This window comes from Xiphias gladius, unplaced genomic scaffold, assembly GCF_016859285.1.
Source record: "Xiphias gladius isolate SHS-SW01 ecotype Sanya breed wild unplaced genomic scaffold, ASM1685928v1 HiC_scaffold_306, whole genome shotgun sequence".
NCBI lineage: Eukaryota > Metazoa > Chordata > Actinopteri > Istiophoriformes > Xiphiidae > Xiphias > Xiphias gladius.
In genome coordinates this window covers 1-8,970 of record NW_024401977.1, presented here as the reverse complement: position 1 = coordinate 8,970, position 8,970 = coordinate 1, and the positions used below count along the sequence as shown (strand labels likewise).

Below are 8,970 nucleotides of genomic sequence, written 5' to 3'. Positions count from 1 at the left end.
GCTTTAGAATAAATGCAGCACAAAAAGAAAAGAAAAAACATTTCCTTCTGATTTGCAGAAGTATGAAGTAGGAAGTAGCATAAAACAGATGTACTCGGCTGAAATGCAAGTGCCTCGGAATTTTACTTAAGTAAATGGACTGTCCACCTGTAAATTTCATACCTGATGGGCAAACTGCCTACAGCACTGCCAGAGCGACCCACTCTGAAATCCTCCGCCGTCCTGCTACCTAAAGTAGCCCGCCCGTTTCCTCGTCCCGTCGGGCTCCTCTCTCACGTCACCGACTTCAACTACAGCACGCACCGATGCCAATCGACGCACCACCACTCGTCCAGGCGCGGAGGTCTGAGAATGAAGCGGCAGGTTCGTTGGTGTTATTTAATGTTCGGCGGTGGACGGGCGGAAGGATATATGCGATCTTTGTAAAAGTCGGCAGCGGCGGAGCGGGACGGCAGAGCGGCGGGTTTCTGCGGAGGCTGGAAGCCTTGTTGTTCCGTTATAGTAACTTCTGGTGGTGTTTTGCCCGCGAGAAGGGTGCGTGATCCCGCCTTTGCTCGGAGTTCATTCCGCCAATATTTCCGATACTCGGGGAGAAGTCCGGAGAAGTAGGCTGCTCTCTGAACCGGGCTCCTCGTCGCACAGGATGGCTCTGCCGGCGGGGCTCCAGCCGCAGCAAGGTAACGGCGTCCACCGGATCCAGCTAAAAGGACGTTTTGGACGTTCATGTAATGCACGCACCAGCAATTTTCGAGACTTTACTGTTTGCTAGCTACTCGGTTTGGAAAAAATCCCCCGCAAACCCACACGTAGGCACAATAAGTCAGCGTCGTGTCTGTACATCAGAGAGGCTTGCGGCGGCTAAACTTTGGCAGTTTTACTGGGGAAAATCCAGACAGATTTTATGATATTAATACATTTCCGACGCACGAACCGATTAGTGGACGCGTGTTACTGCGTGACCTTTAAAACAAAACCAGGTGGAGCCATTTTCAGAGCTACGTGTCTGTGCCAACATGCGGAGTTACCTCGTAATAAAACGGTCTCCTCTGCTAAAACGGGGTCTGTTTTTATTATTTTTTTGCCTTGGCATCGTTTGAAGAATTTATACTGGAGATGATGATGATGATGATGATGATGCTGGACAGTCCACCAGTTTTGAACGGACAACAGGACACAAGAACAACAGGAGTGGTCTGGGGACATTTGCCCATGTACGCGTGTGTATTCGGTTATTTTTGGATATTTGATTGCTTTTCTTTTAAAAGCGCGTGTAAAGCGTCAGGTGTCAAGCTGAAGCGCCAAACGGCAACACGTGGGCGGAGAGAGACGTCTTTGGTGGGGTCACGGATTTTGGCGCGCCACTCGACAGGCTCTCGACCGTCCAAGTGAGCTGAAATAATCCGATTTTTCCCCCTGTGTTTTGTAGCCAAAGCGGCAGAGAAGCAGCCGTTTGAGAACCTGTACCGGCTGGACTCGGTGCTCGGCAAGGGAGGATTCGGCACCGTCCACTCGGCTGTCCGCCTTTCCGACGGGCTGGCGGTAAGAGCAGGGAGCTGCACACGGCCTGAAAGCCTTGGAAAGTCGTTGAGACCGAAGGTTCATTCTCGACCACGGAAACAGTAGCTGACCGGTCCATTTAGTAGCTATTTTGGAGCTTTCAATCAGATCACACAATTTCCCCCAGCAGGTGGAGTGTGCATGGTTGTCATGAAATATCGATTCGTCTATTCGTCTGCCTATGTTTTTGTTTTTTGACCAGTAGCGTAACCGTCTGTTCTATAACGTATCAGGGAAACATCTCTTTAAAAATGCCCAATACACTTTCCTAGAGCACAGCACGTTTTTAAAATTTTCGGCATCTGTGCTTGAAAAATGATGCTGCCATCAGTAGTTTATCAAGATGGCATGAGAAAAACATTTACTAAAAGCTTACTGTTCGGTCACAGGTTTATATTCTAGCGACCGACTGCTGTTTGTTATGTGTCTTTGCATAGAAACAGGATTGGTTCCCCCATGCATGTTTATATGTCATGTGTAACTGTACGGAGGCTGTGTTGTATGTTTCCATGCAGGTGGCGGTAAAACACGTGCGCAGGGAGAGAGTGACGGACTGGGGCCACCTGGTGAGATCGGCAGGAAATGAATCTGGAGCTATTTTGATGATCCAATAATCATTTCAGGCAAAAATCTGCCTCCGAAATGTGAGGATTTGATGCCTTTCTTTGTCGTGCGTGACAGGGAGTTTTCCGACTGTCCGCCAGACAAAGTATACATTTGAAGACGTCCTGGGGAAATTATAGCAGGCATTTCTCAGTACTGTTGTGACGTTTTATAAACAAAATGACTAATCGAGTAAATAAAAATGAAAATAATTAGCTGCAGCTCTAAAAGATATAAATACTGTAGGATTGCAATGTAGTGTCACTAATTTCAAACTGTTTCAAATCAAGTACTACCTGAAGTTCCCTCTTACTAAATCTGACGGGAAGCTGTTTTAAGCTGCGAGTAACTGCTGCAGCTATGAAGTCGATACTGACTTTTTTGTCTTCTCTTCAACGCTCTCTCAGTGCGGCACCGTGGTTCCTATGGAGATCATGCTGTTGAAGAAGGTGGGTGGGGCGTTTGGCGGCGTGGTGCAGCTGCTGGACTGGTGGGAGCAGGCGGACGGCTGGTCGATGGTGATGGAGCGTCCCGAGCCGGTACAGGACCTGTTTGATTATATCTCGGAGCGCGGGGGGCTGGACGAGGTGGTGGCACGAGGCTTCTTCCTGCAGGTGCTGGAGGCGGTGCGTCACTGCTTCGCCTGCAGCGTCTTCCACCGAGACATCAAGGACGAAAACCTGCTGGTGGATCTGAAGACCGGACAGATCAAACTGATCGACTTTGGCTCAGGGGCTCTCCTCAAAGACACTGCCTACACCGAATTTGATGGTGGGTCTGTTTTCTGTTGGTTGTGGCTGCTTTTTGGAAGATTGGGAAATTTTTGAAAGTGACTGCAAAACCAGAATGTAGGACTCGTGACGACCTTCCCATCACACGCATATCCCGTTTTTTTTGGGGGGGTGAGAACAGATGAGCAGCAACTCTGTTCTGCTCGGGAAGTATTTTCCAGGAGCACCAGCTGCGCTTTCACGCTGCTGCTGGCGCTTGCCCACCGCCACCGCTTCTGCACACTCACTCCGACACACTGAACGCTTTGATTCGGATCACTGTTTTATGTCAGCTAATTAAAATACTGTACTTGACGCCTCTCCTCCAGGTACACGGGTGTACAGTCCTCCAGAGTGGATCCGGTTCCGCCGGTACCACGGTCGCCCGCCACTGTCTGGTCGCCGGGCGTGCTGCTGTATGACATGGTGTGCGGGACATCCCTTCAAGATGACGAGGAGATCCTGAGAGGCCAGATCTACTACAGACGCAAAGTCTCCGCGGGTCAGTCCGAGTGCGATGCGTCCTCTCTCAAAGCGCTAAACAAAGTTAGCGCTTTGGTGCTGCAGTGTTTTATATTTCCTGTTGCTCTTCTCCACCTCCTTGTGATTCTGTCACAGAGTGCCAGCAGCTGATTGGCTGGTGTCTGAGACACCAGCCGTCTGACCGACCAACCCTGGAGCAGATCCTCCTCCACCCCTGGGTGACCGCCAGCGACGGTCAGCAGACGGACGATGGCAGCGTCGCACTTCCCGCCGTTACGGCTGACAACTACTCCTCCTCATCTTCCTCCTCAAACCAGGAGAGCGCCTGATTGGTCAGCGGGATGCCGACAAAGGGCGTGGCTCGGACTCGGTTGACGGCAGTCGACTCTGTGCCCCCACCCCCCTTAACAGCCCAGGTTTTCCATCTAGTGTTGCTGTTTGAGTGCCTTGACGTTAACATCTGCTGAGGGTTGAGTAACGCCATGTTAAGGGGTGGAGGGTTCCTCACAGGTTCCACCAAATCCTCATGGTTAAAACATCAATGTAAGTTTGTATTCACTCATTGGCTGAGTTGGCTACTGTGTTACAATCATGTACAGGACTGCAACTGCATATATTCCACCGTTAATCCACCTGTTAATTATTTGGTCCGTCGATTGTTTAGTCCGAATACAGTGACAGTGCTCATCTCACTGCTTAGAGTCCAAGTGTCCAAGAGTCCAAATCCCAATCGTATTCAGGTTACGGTGATATTAGACAGAGAAAAGCAGAAAGTCCACATGTTGGAGATGGTGAAACTGAGAGGCAATGGGGTTATTTTGCTTGAGGAATTACTTAAATGATCAATCACACATCACAATCGTATCAAAATGGACTAAATCCATCAATCGACTAATTTTCTGTGTTGCATCTTAAACCATTAAACCCCATCGCCACCATCTCCAAATGAAGGTAGCTTAGCTTAGTTTAGCACAGAGACTGGAAACAGGGAAACAGCCAGCCCGGCTGTGTCCGAAAGTGACAGAACCCACTTAACACTCCATACCTTTAAAGCTCTCGAATTAGCACGTATCGTCTCGCTTCTTTGATCGGTGTAAAAACCAAACTATCAAAATGACAATATGTACTTTTACAGGGAGTTATGTGTTGGACTATTACTTGGCCCTGAGCAGTTACGAGGCCGGCTGCAGGTCCCGAACAAGAAGTTGTCTGGCTCACAACCTCCCGTAAAATCGCAATTTGTGGCTTTTACGGTTCAGTTTCGTGTGTCACAGTGTTAACCTCCGAGCTTTAAAAGGGGCTCAGGCAGATTTTCTTACCGCTAGGGCTGGCTGTTTCCCCCGCTTCCAGTCTTTGTGCTAAGCTGACCGGCTGCCGGTGGAAGCATCACACTAGGTTCAAAGATTTTCCATCCACCCCACAAAACACCCTCCCACGCTAATGTGATGCCGAGGCGCCAAGAATCCTCGCCTCCGATGTGGCGGAATACTTGAAAATACACTTCATACGAACAGACACACACAAACCTCTGGGGGGCTGGGACCGGTTCGAGACACCGCACCTTAGTCTCAGTTCTGATACCAAAACGTGACTTTTGAAGACTTTTATTTTCTTCACCTTACAATCGCCTCATCCTACAGCTGTTCACGTTTTTCCCAATACAAACAGCTGAGAACTCTTCCCCACCCATATCCGGGCTATAATGAACAAAGTCGTGATTTATCCGACGCTTCCAGATTGGAAAGAGGTCGGTCTGACCCAGCCTTACTGTGGACTTTAAGGCCGACAGTGTCGATATCCTGCCGCTCTTCAGGTTTTGCTTCAAGGCGGAAAAGGAGTCAAAACGTCATCTCTAGTTGGTTGTGGTGTCATTTATTTTCTCAGTTCCCTCCTTCAGGCAGGCTTCTGAATTTGAATTTATTTAAAAGGCGGTGTCAGTATGATACTTTCAAGTGTTGACACCACAACAACACGTGTTTTCTATAAAACAGTTTTTTGGGGTTTTTTTTGCATTAGTTCTCAAAAGGTTCCATGTCCAGTACCGTAAAATAATCAGTCAGTGCAAATACTCAGTTTTGTATTAGAATATACCGTATTTGTTTTTTATATGCACATTTTGTACATTGACTGTGTTTTTATTTATTTACAAAGACATTCTTCTTCCTGTTTATAATTTTTTTCCCCTGTCAGGTTTAAGTTTCAGCTAATTTCTCAAATTCTCATTTCATGTGTCAGAGTTTTTGATGCTTTAAATGTAAAGCACTGGCAGGAAAAAGTATTTTTCAAATTAAACCTTTGTATATAAACTGCTTTTGTGTGATGTGTTGACTCTTTTCAGACTCTTAACTTTTCTCTGTACCAACCACAATTACTTAAAAAATAACCTCAGATTTACATTGGTTTCTGAATTAATGCCGAATCTCCTTAATGGAGTCTCTGAAACAAGAGAAGAAATAAAACTGAGAAGTCTACGGAGACGGAAAGTTGTCATTAAAATAACTTTTCAAGTGGTATTTTTCATTAAAGAAACAAAATTCAAAATTAGAATAACTTGAATTTACCAGACTTTGGACATATATATATATACATATATATATGTATATATATATATATATATAATTTATGTATGGCTTTGTTTTTGTTTTTTTTCACATCAATACCCATTTAATAATCCTGTAAATAATACACAAAATGGGAAACAAATCCTTTATTAAGCAACTCTGTGACTCAAACCATTAATGCCTTAAAAAATTCATAATACTGAAACTCACTTGTTAAAACTGCTGGTGGTGTCGGGGCAGCGGAGGCGGAGGAGGCTGTGAACCTGTTGTGCTTGCAGGGTGAACACAGAACGGTTAGTGTTGACCATCAGATGTGCTCAATGTCACGAAGACACTAAAGGTTATAATCCCTGAGTCAGCTGTGAATCAAGAAGAGAGTCTCACGGTGGAGAGAGGGTGTCCCGGTTCACCACAAACAGCTGGATAGGTGTTCTGGTTCTTAGGTGCACGGTGACCACGTTCCGGATGGTGTCGTAGTCCCCCACAACCAGGGTGCAGCGGGTCAGGAGGCAGACCATTGCCCTCTCGCTGCCAGGAGGACGGACACGCAGCCCTACGAACAGTGCCTCCACCAGCCGCTCAGGTGAACAAGCCAATTTAAAGAATTACCGTGATAATGATTTGCTGATTCAAATTCTGCTTTGAGGAAGTTTTTGTGTTAGTAAAGGCAACATGGATGTGTGCCATTCAGCTGATTTACTGCGCTAAATCATCCAGTTTCAATCAGATGCCACCTGTTTCTTCCTTTGCCAGCCAGTAACTGTCGCCACCGTCAGTTACTCTGCGCTATCAGAGGCCTCAGCGGCAGGTGTTTCGCCGCGTCACGTTAATCGTGCTGGAGGTGCAGCCTCAGTCGTTATCTAGCTGTATAAGGGCAGCGCCAGCGTTGTCTTTTCCTTTTCATGTAGTCGGTACAGGAGAGGGAGCAGGTGGTACGACGCGTAGCCTTGTGAGTGTTTCATGAATCGGTGCTTGCAAGCATTACTTTATCCGATTGTGTGTAAAACAGGATAAATCTTGCCTGTTAAATTTCCTTTTCAGAGCATCAGCATCCTCTCGGCCTCCGCCGCATCACCTGTGGCGAAGAGCTCCTCCTGCTGCTCCTCCTCTTCCTCCTACTCCTCCTGCTGCTGTCAGACCGGCTGCTCCTCCAGCTGAGGTTTGCGTTTTTGGATGTGAACGTTGAACATCTGGTAGCAGCGTGTCTTTGATGTTGCAGCTCAGCGAACTCTGTTGTCGCTGCGTCGTGTCGTTACAGCTCCTCTTGCCTGAGGCGTGGAAGAGCAACCTGCCTCCACAGCAGCAGGAGCGGTCAGCAGGGCTCTGTTCGTGAGGGACTGGACGGGAGGCAGTCCTGTCTCAGGAGCTCCAGCTGTGGTGCTACCCGCCTGGGCTTTTGGTGAATTCGTATGTAATTCCAACACCACCTAGCAGTAGCTTATTAAACCATATATTTACATTTTTAGGCTACTATAAAGAGTCTGTAGTTAGTATATGCACGTGTTCTAATCGAGGAGTGAAAAGCTATTTTGTCTATTTAGAACAATGTATTTCCTGCTGGTTTAAGCGCTTAAATTGACCAAAACCCCAGATGTCCCAGTTTTTTCCACCAGCATGCATGTGTGGGTGTGTGTGGAGCTGGAGACCATGAAAGATCGGAAAAAAAACCCCACACAAAAATGTATGAAGTAAATGATCGACTGAATATTTATTTTGTGGCTATTTCTATATATTTCTATATATGCAACTTTAGTAGTTTGGTAGTTTACCCCAGCAGAATTAAATTATTTCAGGACAGGACATGCAAAGTGTTTTTGTAAGGAGTGTCTTTAATCCTTTATTTACTTTATAGAGATAATTTTACATATCTAGTCACCTTGCAAGTTATGAATGTGATGCTCTGCTTTTCCTTTCTAACTCAGGAAGTCAAACTGTTGGTGAAATTTCAGCTCATGAAATCTACAACATCTACACTGCATGTCTGTAATTTCAAAGTGCTGGAACACTAAAGTAGACTGAACATAAATGACTCAATACACCTCCTGGCGGAGGTCTGCACTCTACTGAGTGCTTTTCTAGTTTTCTATTTAGTCCAATCAGATTTAAAAATGACAGTTAATGAGAACTGGCTTGTGGTGTTGTTTGAGTATTGAGATATTTAGCAGGTATTGTGTAATTTTGGTATTATGACAGGGTCCCAGCTAACGCCCTCATGTGTTCATCAAGCCTGTCTGTGAGTTGGCCATGCTGGCTAACGTCCCATCAGTTCCCAAAGGCTGTTCCTTAATTGGCTGAAATCAAGTCTGCTCCTGGTACCCGTTGGCGGTCCGACTGAGGCCCGATCTCGATCCCTGGTCGGCGGTGCAGCCGACACCTGCTCCCCGATCTCCAGTTGACAGTCAACGCTACAAACTGCCAGACCTCGTGAGACCATTAGCTGGCTGGTCATGTCAGCCACCACGGCCCGCCTGATCATAAGGTTGACTGCCTGTTGCTCCAGTTGCCTGCCTCCAGTGTGCCTGGTTCTCAGCTTCCTGTTGGCCCGTCCAGATCCCCTGTCACTTGCTACTAACTCTGGACCCCAGTATACAGCTCCGACTCTGGAGGGGACACCACTGCCAAGCGGCTGCCCTCCGCCTCACCTCCAGCGAGACCCGCTGCTGCCTCCTACTGTTCTGGCTCTCCAGAGAGATCCCACCTTTTGCCTTCATCCTCCTGCTCAACCTCTAGAGGGTCCTGCCTTCTGATAATGATTGATGCTAATACTGATAATGTTACTACTGATACCTTGCATCCTATGCTAAAGGAGATAAGATAGGAAGCACTGAAGCTCCTTTTCAGCATTTAGAGAATTCCAATCGGCCTCTTATCATGGCTGCCACTTAGATACTTCTGGGTTGGGTCATTTCACTTGTCACAGATGACAAATAGTTAAATATCCTTTAAATTGCATTTCAGCGATGGATGATTTTTTGTTTTTTTGTCCATTACTTTGC

The 8,970-nt window shown here is 46.9% G+C and overlaps 1 pseudogene; it reads left to right on the top strand.

Annotated features, from left to right (window-relative positions):
- The first annotated feature begins 332 nt into the window (after window positions 1–332).
- Window positions 333–4,681, top strand: LOC120787600 (annotated as a pseudogene).
- The last annotated feature ends 4,289 nt before the right edge of the window (window positions 4,682–8,970 follow it).